The sequence below is a fragment of the Oryctolagus cuniculus genome, chromosome 20 (genome assembly GCF_964237555.1).
Source record: "Oryctolagus cuniculus chromosome 20, mOryCun1.1, whole genome shotgun sequence".
NCBI classification, from domain to species: Eukaryota; Metazoa; Chordata; class Mammalia; order Lagomorpha; family Leporidae; genus Oryctolagus; species Oryctolagus cuniculus.
In genome coordinates this window covers 29,096,708-29,113,329 of record NC_091451.1, presented here as the reverse complement: position 1 = coordinate 29,113,329, position 16,622 = coordinate 29,096,708, and the positions used below count along the sequence as shown (strand labels likewise).

General features: G+C 38.5%; 1 pseudogene; it reads right to left on the bottom strand.

The window, feature by feature from the left end:
* Window positions 1-5,715: 5,715 nt before the first annotated feature.
* Window positions 5,716-5,832, bottom strand: LOC127484675 (U4 spliceosomal RNA; annotated as a pseudogene).
* Between the last annotated feature and the right edge of the window lie 10,790 nt (window positions 5,833-16,622).

The following is a 16,622-nucleotide window of genomic DNA, read 5'->3' as shown; positions in this document are numbered from 1 at the left end:
TCTCAAGCAGTGGTTTAACCAGTTGCAATACATAGCCCATGCAACAAAGCTATTTTTAATCAAAAAAAACTCTAAATATGCCAAGAAAATAAGGAAGAGAACACAAATTAGTAATAGTAGGAACAAAAGAAGTTCATCATCAATGAAGATCCCATGAACATTCAGAGGATAAACAAGCCAATGAACCACAAGGTCTTGGGTTCTAAGAAGAGGAAGATTCCTTGAATGTTTTCTAGTTGTTTATATTCTACCAGTGTGGGAGCATTTATATGTCCACATTTTCTTTGGTCTGTCCTGATTTACATCTGTTGGCCCATATTAAAAATCCACAGTGCCACTTAAGGTATATAAATTGTAATCAGTTTGGATGACATATCACCTGCTTACCCAGCAACATGATGGGACTGGTTTATATTATGCGATAAGAATGCATTGTGTGCAGCTCCTTCTGGGGCTACATTCAATGACAGTATGTCACTAACTTGAACCCAACAATGAGAGTAGATTTACATAATGAAAAATGGCATTCAAAATCATGTCATCTACCTTCCAAACTTCCTACTCCACAAGAACTCATACAGAATTATACCACTGTGTTCATGCAAAGTGTAATACATTGGTGAAGATCATGGGCTTTGTTTTGTGTTCATCATAGCAAAGTTCTTTCCTTTTAATAACAAGAAATATGTGAAAGAAAATTGCTGTAGAAGCTAGCTATCAATGGGGAGATAAGTACAGATGTCCCCAAAAGCTCATTTATTTAATGTTTTCTAGAACTGAGCAAACAGACTCAGTATATCTGGGTTAGTTTAGTGGAAGAACAAGCAGCTACTATAGACTGAGTCCTAGGGACCTTATATTTGAATCAGGCCTTTCCTTGGACCAGGAAGTGCCATCGCTACATAGGCATGCAGATATTCTTTTTCTTCCTCATCCTATAAATCATGAGTGTTAATGACACAAGAGATATCTCTACTGAAGAGCTTCTGGGGGCCGGCGCTGTGGCATAGCAGGTAAAGCTGCCGCCTGCAATGTCGGCATCCCATTTGGGTGCCAGTTCAAGTCCGGCTGCTCCACTTCCAATCCAGCTCTCTGCCATGGCCTGGGAAAGCAGTAGAAGATGGCCCAAGACCTTGGGGCCCTGAACCCACGTGGGAGACACAGTAGAAACTTTTAGCTCTTGGCTTCAGATCAGTGCAGCTCTAGCCATTGCGACCATCTGGGGAGTGAACCAGCAGGTGGAAGACATTTCTCTCTGTCTCTCTGCCTCTCCTTCTCTCTCTGTGTAACTCTGGTTTCTTGGGGCCGGCGCTGTGGCACAGCGAGTTAACACCCTGCCCTGAAGCGCCGGCATCTCACATGGGCACCAGTTCAAGACCTGGCTGCTCCACTTCTGATCCAGCTCTCTACTATGGCCTGGGAAGGCAGTAGAAGATGGCCCAAGTCCTTGGGCCCCTGCACCTGGAAGAAGCTCCTGGCTCCTGGCTTCAGATTGGCACAGCTCCGGCTGTTGCAGCCATCTGAGGAGTGAGCCAATGGATGGAGGACCTCTCTCTCTCTCTGCCTCTCCTCTCTCTGTGTAACTCTGACTTTCAAATAAATAAATAAATCTTTAAAAAGAGCTTGTTTGGCTGCATCTAATCTAATCATACTGTCTACGGCCTGCAGAGAACTCGGGTCTTGATGCTCTCTGCTGAGTGTCTCTGTGTCCCACCTTTGGAGATTTTATTCTCAGAAAGTTACAGAATACCTCTATACCTCATCTGACATCTCAGAAAGTTACAGAAAACCTGGGTGTATAGCCAACTTTCCAAAATAAAGTAAAATATATCGCATGCAAACCAGGCAAGTAGCATGCAAGCAGCTATGGGGGGCGGGGGGAGGGGCATCATCTCGTGGGTGGGATTTGCTCTGCATCTTCCAGCAAGGATATAAGTCCTTACGGTGTCCACCTTCTTGGCAACCACGTGTTTTTACCAGAAACTGACATAGTGGAGTGGAAGACCCACCCTTCACCATAGGAAGTGGACCCTGCACCATGTTTGGACTCCCACTTTCTGAGACTGTGTGGTTATTAGGCAACAAAACCTGTTTTTCCCCTTTGTACCACCCAAAGTGATATTGGAAATGACCCCCTAAATATATATATGAAAATGTGGCCCTTTAAAGTTCCCCAGAAGTCCCATCTGGGATGCCACATATGTTACCGGAATTTGGGGTGCCATACGATATCATCACATGCTTATTAATAAATCCCCAATATTAATAATAGCAATCAGAGAGATAAAAAAGTTGCTACCAGGCAGTCCTGTTTCTAATTCAACTGACTAAATAAGACAAACACATTTTTATATGTGCATTTGAAAATTTTTCATTTTTATTTGAAAGGTGGTGGGGAGGGTGTTGTGCAGAGAGAGATAGAGATCTTCTGATTGCTGATTCAGTCTCCAAATGACTGCAATAGTCAAGTCAAAATCAGGAGTTTAGAACTCCATCTGGGTCTCTCATATGGGTGGAGGGACCCAAGTACTTGAATTATCACCTGCTGCCTCCCAGAATGCATATTAACAGGAAGTCTGAACTGAAACAGAGTAACTAGGACTCTAATCAAACACTCATCCCAAGAGGTGATTAGCTTCTGCACAAAATACCTGTCCCAGAAAATAGTGTACTAGAATTACCTGTGAATTGAAATGCTGGCAACATTTTTTGGTTTTCATTTCTGATACAAATATAATATCATAATTATCAAAAATAAATATCATGATACAAATATAAGTAAATAACAAATAAATAATAATAATCAAACAGGCTACTTCTTTGAGATTCTGAATATAATGATAGAGTATTGCTTCTCAAGTGCTTTAAACAGGCAACACTACTTTGAGGAGACATCGTATAAGGATATTGTCAAACAAAATCCCTTTCGTCCAACTCAGAGTTCTTTGTGATACCAATGTTTTGGTTATTTTAAAAGTGAACTTTCTTAAATATGGTGTTTTCGTTTTATTTTACCCTATTTTTATGTAATCTAATTGGACAATTGGGAATTCTGAGGCATTAAGAAATTTCTCTTGGTTTTTTAATTGGCCCAACAGAATATGAGCATAAGAATGAATGGTGCAGGGAGCATCTTATGAGTGTGTATTGAAACAATTCAATGTGTTTCTTGTCATCCTTTGCCAAATGAAAGCTTTGTGGACGTGGACATATAAAATCAATAAATCAGTGAGCTCTCTAGACTCAAAAGGATGATAATCATATATTTATATCAAGAGCAGCTAATTTGTTCAAACACTTTAAGTCTAAATAATACAAATGTTTCATATTTCTCTGTTCTCAAGTGAAAGTAACAGCCTACTACTAATATAATAATTCTGCTGCTGTGTATTTCAGTCTGATTTTATAGTTATTTGGAATGCAGCTTAAAATTATTTTAAATAATGAATTATTTATTCAAGTCTGAATATAATGAGTCAATCTGTAAGAATATTCCATTCCTTAAGTGAAAGACTTTTTAGAATAGGTAGCATAATTGCAAACAGGATTTTTGAAATCATAATTCAAGACAGCAGTAAAATATGCCTTTTACTATTGAAAAGAACAGAAGAAGTATTGTGCAACTGTTATAGATTCCATTTTTCTTGCAACCACTCTAATTTTCTAGAGAATTTGCTTGTATTATTTATAAAAGATTTTCAAAGTTTGCAGAAAATTCATATCAGGAAAAAAACTATGCATGCATTTCTGTACTTTCATACACTAAATTTATCTTTTAATTCCAGTTTCTGTGAACTTTTTAAAAACTCCTCTTGTATGAATTTGGTATGTTTTCTATATTTTAATTGCCTGAGAGATTTTAAAAATGTGTACATTTGTTTAATTGAGAACGAGAAATACAGAAAGAGTTGAGAGAGAGAGAGAGAGAGAGAGAGAACGCTGATGCAGGGATTCAGTCCCCTAAAGGCTGTACGGGCCAGGCTTACCAGGCTGAAAATGGGAGCTGGAAGTTCTGGCCAGGTTCACCATATGGGTGGCAGGGACAACACTGATCCATCACCATGGCCTTCCAGAATGTGCATTAGCAGCAACCTCCAATCAGGAACAGACTCTTGACTCTCACTTTGGCACTGGAACATGGGATGCAGATATCCCAACCAGCATCTTAATTTAGGCCAAACACCTACCCTGAGATGTGGATGGTCGAAGAACTTTAGACAAAGTTAGCTTGGCACTTTTATTTAAACATTATCCAAATGTTTAATCTGGTTAACATGACAATTAGGTCCATTGCGTGAAACAGCAGTGTAACTCTTCACTACTATATGAACAAAACAATCAGAATTCAGGAACATGTTATCAGAGAAGCCAGTACAAGATTTTCTGCAGGAAGACAACACTTTTCTCAGCTCTCCATAAGTGTGAGAACTTAAAGAATCCCTTTTCTTTCTTGTTATAGGCCCAGAACTCTTCCTGCTGCTGCTTATTTTGAAATAGTAACCAATTGTCTCACTCTATATATTTGAGCACTAGTGTAATCTTGAATGGAAAAGGAATTTGTCTTTCCATCTTTCCTTCTTTCCACTTGTCCAGAAAGAGACATTTTTAATGTTCAGACTATTCCCAATATTAAGTTTTATTCATAATCACTGGAGCATAATAAAAGTTACAAATAAACTTGGCAATATTTCAAAGTCTGAGACTATTATATATTAGGCCCTAGTTGATAGTTTCTCGTTCTCTGAGACAGCAATCAGAAGTTGTATTGTGATCCTGCCTCCTGTATAATTTCTTATACTGGAAATTCTTCCCCTCTGTGGTGTCACAAAGATTATATGTTTGAGTTTTGCCCATGGACCTTGGAGCTTAGTGTCCTTTTTATGCTATCAAGATGATTTGTAGGGAGAGAGGTTAGAACGCTTCAGATGTGACTGGTCCTCAGAAAGGACAAGTATTGGTTATACAATTGGGATTTTTGGCCCCATTTCCTGACCTCTGATCAAGAATGAATGGCTGAAATTTTAGTTTAATAATCAATGACCAATTATCTATTCAATCATGATGATGTAATAAGACCTACAACTCCTGACCCCAGCTTCCTGCCAATAAAGACCCTTGGGTCAGCAATGATGGCCAAGTGGTTAGGCTCCTGTCAGCCTTGTGGGGGATTGAGTTTCCAGCTCCTAGCTCTGGACTGACCCAGACGTGGATGTTGTAGGAATTTGGAGAGTGAACCAGCAGTTGGGAGTTCTCTCTCTTGCCTATTCTGTTTTTCTATCATTAAAAATAAAAATAAAAACAAAAAATTCCATCAGGAGGAGGGAAATTTTTTTCTGCCGTGGACCACTTGGATGTTTATACATCATTCGTGAGCCACACAAAATTATAAATTTCAAAATTAGCCTGCTATAGATGTATTGAATTTCGAGTCCTGCCTGTGGTTGCCTTGCCAGGGCCAGACCAAATGAATACATGGGCCAGATAAAACCTGGGGTATAGATGTTCCCCACCCCTGTTGATGGGGTTCCTATGGTGCACAGGTTTGTGAACACACTGATGTGCTTTGGAAGTGGCATTTCCAGAGAAGGAATGGAAACTCCATCACTTCCCAGTCCATAACTTGTCTTACGCTTATCTTCCATTTGGCTTTTCCTGAATTGAACACTTTCTAGTAAACCTGTTAGCTTAAGTAGAAAATTTCCTGAGTACTATGAGTACTCTGGTAAACTATCAAAAATTAGGAAGAGGATTGTATAGAGGAACATTTTCAATTATCAATAATTGTGCCTCAGATTAACATCACTGGCTACAATACTGCCTCTCTGCAAAGCTGTAGGACATGTCAAATTTAAACATGGTCAACTAAAACTGACATCTCAAGTGGGACCAGCCTTGTGGGACTGAGATTTGATCTATGAGGCCTGTGTTAAACATGGATAGTGTCACAATAGAGTTATTGGATACCCTAATGGTGATTTAAAAAAATTGGAGAAACTGTTGTTACTGTGGAATAAAATATCTATATACCATATGAGTTCAATTTTGAAAAACAGTATATGTATCTTATAATTTTCCACCTTGTTCTTGCAGCTTTAAGATTCAGCTCAGGCAGAAAAATATATGTACCTCTAAGTAGAATTTTTCATCTTTGAGAGCTTCTGAGCTTCCGTGGAGCTACACTGATAGACTACATTTGGACCACTGAGCACATTGTCAAGAGCATCACAGATTAAGTGTTACTCTCATCCTGAGTTTTATACCTGGTACCTACCAGGAAAGAGGACAACTTTAATCAGGTGCCTAAATGACAAAAAGGCTCTCAGTTTGGAGTGGTACAACCTGCATTAGAGTTGACTCTTTTCTTAACAGAGGATCTTTATCAAACTACAAGCAGGATATTTGGGGGGCAATATGCTTGTTTTTAAAGGGCAGTGAAGGAAAAAGCCCTGAAATTAATGTAAAACTACTGTCATTAATCAATAAATAAAAATAAGAACTCATTAAAGTGAAAAATTTATCTATATACATTTGTCTTTCAGCGCTGATCAGGATCTCTAACTGCCACAAAGTTCTACCCTCTCCCAGATATTTTATTGGAATTGATAGCATGTGTTTCATATGGTGTTTGTTGCTTTGTCAGGCTAAAGTGTCATTTATAAGTGTTTTCCTCAGAAAAACCATGTTTTCTCTTGGTAACACATAGAGTTAGCAGTTTCCTGGAGGGTGCCAACTATGACTGCTACAGCAGGGACTTCAAGGGCTCTCATAACTGACTGATCTCTAATATCTTCTCCAGATTTTCAACTGGACCCGCTGAGCTTCCGAGTCATCAAAGCTGCGTGGTGTTCCATGGGAAAGGTAGGAAAGGTCAATCGTTCTTTTTTTTTTTTTTTTTTTTTTTTTTTTTTTTACAGGCAGAGTGGACAGTGAGAGACAGAAAGACAGAGAGAAAGGTCTTCCTTTTGTCGTTGGTTCACCCTCCAATGGCCGCTGCGGCCAGCACACTGCGGCCGGCGCATTGCGCTGATCTGAAGCCAGGAGCCAGGTGCTTCTCCTGGTCTCCCATGGGGTGCAGGGCCCAAGCACCTGGGCCATCCTCCACTGCACTCCCGGGCCACAGCATAGAGCTGGCCTGGAAGAGGGGCAACCGGGACAGAATCCGGCGCCCCGACCAGGACTAGAACCCTGTATGCCGGCGCCGCAAGGCTGAGGATTAGCCTAGTGAGCCATGGCGTCGACCAATCATTCTTTTTATGTTGAAAATATGATCTCATGAATCATAAAGGTCACTAGCAATATATTCCAGAGCTCAAATAGTTCTCAATATGCTTACTTTCAGCTACTTCTCAAAGATGTAGTTATGCAGCACCCAGAAAAGAGAAAGGAACATAGTTCAATAGTGGCAACTGAACCATGCTCAAAAGCACTCTTCTACATCTAATTCCTGATCCCTACTCATTTCTTACAATAGGATCCATTCTCCCATAGAGGTAGATCTTTCGCCCAATAGGCTCTCAATGGTTCCCCATAGTAATTTGCTAAACAGTGAAGAATGAAGATAAAACTTTAGTAGCAAACAATACTTCAAATTTGTTACAAGCTTCTTTAATTTGAAAAAAGGGGAAATCTCTGGGAACTTCTCCACTATTTTTTGGGTGATAACACTCTCCTCTAGATTTAACTGAGACTTAAGCTGAGATTTTCCACAACAGTTTTGATATTCACTATTAAGGTAGAAGGTACTGTAGGTACATAAAAGACACTTTCATGTATAAATTTTTATTTATTTATTTGAAATTTACAGTTACACTGAGAGAGGAGAGGCAGAGAGAGAGAGAGAGAGAGAGAGAGGTCTTCCATCCAATGGCTCACTCCTCAATTGGCCACAACGGCTGGAGCTGCACCGATCTGAAGCCAGGAGCCTGGAGCTTCTTCCAGGTCTCCCATTCAGGTGCAGGGGCCCAAGGACTTGGGCCATCTTCTACTGCTTTCCCAGGCTATAGCAGAGAGCTGGATCACAAGTGGAGCAGCCGGGTCTCAAACCAGTGCCCATAAGGGATGCTGGCGCTTCATGCCGGGGTGTTAACCCACTGTGCCACAGCACCAGACCCATTTATAACATTTATGTGAAGTCATTTACATCCATGACTTCTTTAAAAAAACTAAACAGAAAACTTCTGATAGCTCATCCAAAATTTTATTTGCTAAATATTCATAAGGAAACACAAATGTTCTAGCTCTTGTCCAAAACTTCTAGTTAATTTCCATCAATAAATGTTCCAGTCTTAGTTCACCATTATTTCAGGAGGATCTCAAGGTCACTATGATCATTATTTTCTCTTATGTACTACCAATGTTTATTTTTAATTTGAGACTGGTAAATACAGTTTAATAGGATTTTAATGGCTTGTTGGACACACTTCAGTGTCCAGAGATATGGCATCATCTTCAGGAATGTCATTATGTAGATTAATTATCAATAGCAGATAGATATCATGAGAGTAACTTGAAAATGAGAGATGCTATAAATGAAATTTTTCTAAGCAGAGCAAAACAGCATCTTATTTGCAACTATTTAGTGTTTCTGAAATCTACTTTTTGATGATGTATCTATTTCTTGTTACTGAGAATCTTTCTAAAGTAATCTTAGAGAGGGATTGTAATTAGTCAGTTTAATTTATAAGGTCAATTTATTTAGATACGTGCCTGGGTGCCTTGTTCTGTAGGAAGCAGAAAAACACACTCTTTTTAGTAGACAATTTCTTGAATTTTATTATGTTCGCTCAATGAAAGGGTTGAAATATAATATGGCAATCTCTTTGCATAGTAGACAAAATCCTCTCACAGATTGATCTGGTTCAACACTTTTATTAAATCCCCAAAATGATCTAGGAGAAAACCATCTTTAAAAAGAAAATATTTTATTAATTTCTTAAAGGTCTTCATATTCTATAATATTTCACAGTGTATGCAAAACTTTTACATAAAATTATGCATGATAGTTTTTAAATAATATCATTAACTATTGTACTTTTATGCCATTTTTTCACTAATATATAAGATCAGATTGATAGAAAAATATCATGGGAACATAGAAAATAAATGCATTATTATGCCTATTTGTTGGTTTAAATTCCAATATACCTACTTGATTTTGTCAAATCTAAATATCTCCAGTGTAAAAAAAGAAATCACTGGTAATGTAACACACTGAAAGAAAAAAACACCTGAGTAATAACTTTTAGCTTTGGTGCTAAACTATAGAATAATAAGGTCTCATTAAAGATATTTTAAATGTCAATTATACTTAACATCTGTAGTTTTAACAATGCATGTGGGGCTGGTGCTGTGGCATATTGGGTGAAGCTCCACCTGCAGTGCTGGTATCCCATTTGGGCACCGGTTCGGATCCCTGCTGTTCGACTTCTGATCTAGCTCTCTGCTGTGGCCTGGGAAAGGGATGGAAGATGGCCTGATTCCTGGGGCCCCTTCACCCACATGGGAGACCTGGAAGAAGCTCCTGACTACCGGCTTCGGATCGACGCAGTTCTGGCCATTGTGGCCAATTGGGAAGTGAACCAGCAGATGGAAGACGTCTCTCTCTCTGCCTCTCCTCTCTCTGTATAACTCTGACTTTCAAATAAAAATAAATACATTTTTTAAAAAAATGTATGTAACTCAGTTAAAGGGTTGACATTGTTGTGGGGGCTGGCACTGTGACATAGCAGGTAAAGCCACCACCTGCAGCACTGGCATCCCATATGGATGCCGGCTCCAGTCCTGGCTGCTCCACTTCCTATCCAGCTCTCTGCTATGGCCCAAGTCCTTGGGCCTCTGCACCCATGTGGGAGACTCAGAAGAGGCTCCTGGCTCCTGGCTTCAGATCAGCACAGCTCTGGCCATTGCTGCCAATTGGGGAGTGAACCAGCGGGTGGAAGACTTCTCTCTTTCTCTCTCTCTCTCTCTCCTTCTCTCTATGTGTTAACTCTTTCAAATAAATAAATAAATCTTTAAAAAGAGAGAGAGAGAGAGTAGTTATGACCTAATTTAGTCACCAGCAGGCAGCAGGCAATGACAAACATGTCACCCTTGTTATTTGGGTGAAAGTAATTAAACATAAATCCTGATGTCAGAGATGCAAAATGAAAAAAAAAAAGGATATGGCCATAGAATTGCTAGAATAAAGTTTTTTTTAATCCTATTTTCATCTTTGCTGTCCTTCATGCTTGATCAACTCTAATCATTCTATATATCATTTTTTCATTCATAAAATGGACATAACAAGGTACTCAAAGGTACTCATCACATTATTGTTGTGAAGATGGACTTAAGCTAATCTTCAAAAGCATATGGCACAAGTCCTAGAACAATTTGTGTATGTGCTCAACGAGTGAGTTTCCAGAGGTACTGTCCCATAGAGTTAGTTTGCCTAAAGCGCAACTCTTCTCTGAAACATACCATTTGTGAACTTGGGAAAAATTGTTTAAGTTCAGTGTGCACAATAATGTTGTCTCATAATAGTGAAAGGATGACACAAGTTTTCTCATATGATTTAAGTAAAATATGTGCCTAGATAAAGCAGTTTCGCTACTTTTTTCTTTTACTGCTAACTGGAGAAGCTTCCACTTATACAACATAAGCATCTTGAATGCCCCTTGTCATGTAGAATATTGCCAGACTTGAAAATCCATGCAAAATGGTCCCATTAGTTAATAACCCTGGACAGCTTATGAAGAAAGGCTTGTATATTAGTTTGTGAATTTTTTTCTTGCTTTTACAATTTAGTGTGACATTCAAGTATGTAGCAGTGGTTTTACAAACAAACATATAATTCATATTTTCTCTCATATCTTTTACTTTCTCTTCAGTGCAGTGGCAGTTATAGTATAGAAAGGATGATAAAATCACCTGGACTTTGAAATTAAGTGAATGCATTTTTATAATGATTTGATAAGAATATATTTGGATAATATATAATATAAAATCATACTGTGATGCAATTAAACTTTAACAGCACTTTCCAAAGAGTTTTCTTTTTTTGTAGTTTGTGTTCTGCTATGTGAAGCACATGATGAAATGTCCCTGAAAAATTCACCATTTAAGTTCAAGGCTGCAGATCATTGAATATAGTGCCAAGAAAATTAAATGTGTGCCCAACTAGCAAAATGCTGTAAGTGAATTTGAAGCCCTCTAGAGAGCACATCCGTCAGCAATATGCCATCAACTCGGCTCAAGTTTACCGCCTCAGCCCTTATAAGAAAGAATTATTGGGGATCCCAAGGTTAAGAAATGATATCTCCACTTTGGTAAAAGAGCAGATCTTTTGTGTTTATGAGACTACCTCGTTTAATAGTCTCTTTTGAATATAAAGGGCTCTAAAATGTATGTAAAAATAATACTAGATTTATTCAGTCTGCATGGAACTTGGGCTTCAGAGAGTCCATGACCTTCTGAAATTATTAAGAAAATGATTTGTTGGAATATAAATTTTGACAGTTATGTAGACCCATCAGACCATCAAAAGGGCTTTGAATACAAAAAAGGAAAATATATATTTGCATATATTGTTCACTTTTATGAACTAATAAATATTGGAAAATTAAATATTTTATTTATATATTCTTAAACTCAATTCCCACTGCATTGAGGAGAATACTGAAAAAACACAAAAGATAAGGAAAATGCTGTAAATAAAACAGCTAGGAGATGGTGGTTCCAACAGCTGAACCAAATAGTACTTTTCCTGAGACAAAGAAGTGACCTATATTCACCATTGCAAAAGTCTGATGTGGAGAAAAGACCACTGTCAAGGGAATTAGAAAACTCTGGGTTGAATTCCAGCTCTATATCTTCTATTAATATTAACAAGAGTTTTCTACTGATGGTTTTCAGTATGTTAAATGTTCTTTGCATGCCTACCATATAAGGGTTATCAGATTTAGCAAGTAAAAATACAAAACTTTCAGCTCATTACAAACTAAAAAAATATATATATCTTAGTATAAGTATGTCCCAAATATTCCATGATATATACTTATCTTACAATATATATTTATTTTTTCTGAAGTTCAAAATTAACGCAGAGCCCTATCTAATAATTGAAAAGTCTATTATATAGGAAAAGGGTACAAAAAAGCATCAAAGACACATTTTCAGCTTCTTCAAGGAATTTATTATCATGATTTAAAAGAGACAAACACATGAAACATTTTAAGGAAATACCACTCATTGAAGTGGATTGGTGTGACTCACAAAGTCTTTCTTCCTCTATCTCCCATCTTCTTCTCATTACAGATGCATTTTTACAAATCTGGTACATCTAAATTCTTAGTGAGAGGCAGGATAATGCCAATCTTCCATTGTCTGCCTTGTTGACTGAAAAAAAAAATGTGGAGAGATTAAAAAACCTGTTTAAAGTGGATCTGTCAGAGTTTTCCAGTGGTTTTTAAGAGATCAAAGATCACACTGAAATAAAAGTGGTTATAAAATTCAGAAAAGTAAAGGAGGCTGGTCTGCAAAGTCAGATTCAGTGTTTATCAACCAGCATGTGCTCTGTGCTGAGGAACAGACCCTCCAATGTATCTACATCTAAACAGTTTAGATGTTTCCTGGAGAAGATATGTTAAACAAAACTCTATAATATCTATAGTATCTCCTGAAAACTCCCTTGTTCATTTTGTAAAATTGGTGGCTATTTCACAAGTGTTTTTCTGCATTTATCTGATGACATTGATGACTATAGAAGTACATGTAGGATTGGTTCACAGATTTGTAGGCTGTTAGAGAAGGGACGATGTGTCATCCTCAAGGCAGAAACATAGCTCTCATTTTTTTTTTTTAATTTATTTGACAGGTAGAGTTACAGACAGTGAGAGACAGAGAGAAAGGTCTTCCTTCCATTGGTTCACTCCCCAAATGGCCGCCACGGCCAGCGCTGCACTGACAGAAGCCAGTAGTCAGGTGCTTCTTCCTGGTCTCCCATGTGGGTGCAGGGCCCAAGCACTTGGGCCATCCTCCACTGCCCTCCTGGGCCACAGCAGAGAGCTGGACTGGAAGAGGAGCAGCCGGGACTAGAACCGGTGCCCATAAGGGATACTGGTGCCACAGGTGGAGGATTAACCAAGTGAAAAACGGCTTGGGCCCCACAGCTCTTATTTTAATAAAAGAAGTTGACGTCCAATGAGAGACAAACATACTTCAGAGGTTAGGGAATCTGAAAATTTTTATTGAGACCTAGTTTTAATAAATATATATTTGGCTACTAAGTTACATGCAAGCAGGTAGCTGCGAATAGGTAAATAAAAACAGGATTTGGGGCAGCATTTAAAATGCCCATTATAAAATCACAGAAAATGAAAATGGGCATTTTGTACAAAGCATGGAAGTTCTGCTTGACTCTATTTAAAATAATCTGTACCAGTTAAAATATATATTATGTTGCAGTAGTAATCTCAAAACTCAATGACTGAATACAGCAAGGAGTTATTCCTCGGTTATGTATAGTGTGGGTTTTTAAGTTCTCTGTATAGTAACTCAGGGTCTCAAGTTTATAGAACAGTTCCTATCTTGATTGTGGTCAGTTTCTACACAAGAAATAAAGAGAATTCTGCAGATTCTAACACTGCTAATGATATGATTTGTGATGAAGTTACACTTACCATTCCTACCAAACTCACTGACCAGAACCTGGATCAAGGCCCCACGAAGTCACAAGGAGTCAAGGTACTCTAACACCCTCATGATACTAGAATTTGGAAAGTGAAAAATATTTGCCTAGGAGTAGGAAGAATAACCATATTATGCATGATTACCCCTGTGTTTTGGATACTGTAAGTAATGTAGAAGAGTTTAGTTGCTATATACACAGAAGTGAAATTTACAATGGGTGGAATAGTTCATAAAACCAGTCAGACTCAGGTATGATCTGCATTTTCTTTAAGACCACAGCTACGTATTTAGGTAGTTGTGTAGCAAAGAACCTTAAAATTACTTCAGATTGACAAAACTGGATCCTGTCTGTCAAAAATACGTATTACAATCATGTTTTGCTCCAGGAACTCTACCAGTGAATGAAACAAAAAAAAATTATTGTCTCATGGGACTTGATCTAGTAGTTTTTTTTTTTTTTTTTTTTTTTTTTTTTTGACAGGCAGAGTGGACAGTGAGAGAGAGAGAGAGAAAGGTCTTCCTTTGCCATTGGTTCACCCTCCAATGGCCGCCGCGGCCAGAGCACTGCGGCCAGCGCACCGTGCTGATCCGATGGCAGGAGCCAGGTACTTATCCTGGTCTCCCATGGGGTGCAGGGCCCAAGCACTTGGGCCATCCTCCACTGCACTCCCTGGCCACAGCAGAGAGCTGGCCTGGAAGAGGGGTAACCGGGACAGAATCCGGTGCCCCAACCAGGACTAGAACCCGGTGTGCCGGCGCCGCAAGGCAGAGGATTAGCCTAGTGAGCCGAGGTGCCGTATCTAGTAGTTCTAAAACATTGCTTCTCAGTCACTGACAACATTGTTACAAGGAGAGGACCTATATATTCTCCTTAACATAAATGGGGGGAAGAAAAAATGTAGATGAAATATGCCAGAATCTCTGCAGCATTAGAATGATGCAACCTCAATCTAAGAATATAAGAAAGTAAAGAAAATAATCCACTGAGTATTTTTATCTAAATGCTAGCACCAATGATACTCATTTAAACATGTTGAAATAATTCACTATGTCTCAGTGAAAATATTGATACATGTTAAGTCTGCAGATTTCAATACTTTCCACTATCCCTGAACAGAAGCTTGTGTTATATAATTTATATGCACTTGCCAGTCACAAGCAGTTGTTGGAAAATGAAACGTGATCATGTGGAAGTGAATATGCATACATGTTTAAATTATTCCTGTTGTCTAGTATCTAGCTTCTAACAACCATGGAATATTCTAGATACTCATCTTCATTGATTAAAATCAATATGGCTAACAACTCTCTTATATTAGAAATCAATTTCACTCCAGCAGGAGTCCCATATGTGATACACTTTGACAGGTACCAAAATAAATTGCACCTAAAATTCTGTATGTGAATGATAAAATTTTTTTCTTTGAATCATTACTATTTACTCACTGTAATTATCTCATAAACTATTTTAAAAATTCTGAAAAAGTGAAAGAATAACACATGAATATGCTTTTGTGTGATTTATTTACTTATTAATTTATTTTTAAAATTGACTTGTTTACTAAAAGGAGAGACCACTGAATTCCAAGTAGGAGTCTGATATATGGGAAAAAGGTAGCTTTGAAAATGGAGATTGGATAAAAAGATTCTTTAATCTGCAGTTTTACTCATTGCCCTGGCCTGATACTGAATATAGTTAATATATTCAAGCAACAATTCCACAGTTTAAAATAGTCTAGCTTAAAGTAGGAGGCATTGTTTTTTTGGTTCCTTGGAGATATTCCAAAAAAATGAAAATGAATTCAGTTGTCCATATCGTGTAAATCAGACTCTAAAAGTATCACTATTCTCTTTCATCTAGGTTCATACAAGATAAAAATCTTGTATTTGGAAGCTTTTTCCCAATTATAATATTAAAAAAATCTCAAGGAAATTAGTTTAGTCATTTTTTCCTGAAAAGGGGGCTCGTGTTTTAGAAACCGGATGCATACAATGAAGGTATTCCTCATTCTCTCAAACAGAAGAAGGAGAAACTTAATGGGAAAGAAAATAAGGAAAAGGCGGAAGGAGCCTGTGAAAGATAAGATGTTGAACACGAGGAAAGAGAAAGCTTGATAGGGCAGCAGCTCTACTGGTCAGTCACAGGTTTCTTTCTTTTCCTGCCAGAGAATATGTAGTCTTCAAAAATTTGATATGGGCATTGTAGAAAATGTTTAATAGAGTAAGAAAATCTTTTTGAAATGTAGTGTACTGTTATTTTATCCGATCAAGCTTACTTTTTATAAGTCAAGTACAATATGTGAGATGCCATGTTTCAGGGTCAGGCTGTTAAGAACTCCAGTTGTATAACAGTATGATTTATTGAGATATAAATTCATATTTTGCTTTCATTGCTGTGAAAGAATTGGAAACAACTGTATCTTGGGGCCAGCATTGTCTGGTATAAAGTCAAGCCTCTGCCCGAGACACCGGCATCCTGTATGCGCACAGATTCCAGAGCCTGCTGCTGCAAGTCTGATCCAGCCTCCTGCTAATGTTCCTGGGAAAGCAGCAGAAGATGCCCCAAGTGCTTGGGCCCCTGCACCCATGTGGGAGACCTAGAAGAAGCACTTCGCTCGTGGCTTGGGCTGCTGCGTTGCTGATATTTGGGGAGTAAATCAGCAGATGGAAGATCTCTGTTTCTCCTCCTCTCTCTGTAACTCTGCCTTTCAAGTAAATAAAAATGAAATATTCAAAGGGAGGAGAGCACTTAAAAAAATAAATAAAAATACCAATACCTTAATGATACCCAGAATCGGCCGGCACCACAGCTCACTAGGCTAATCCTCCGCCTGCAGTGCCGGCACCCCAGGTTCTAGTCCCGGTTTAGGTGCCGGATTCTGTCCCGGTTGCCCCTCTTCCAGGCCAGCTCCCTGCTACGGTCCGGGAGTGCAGTGGAGGATGGCCCAAGTGCT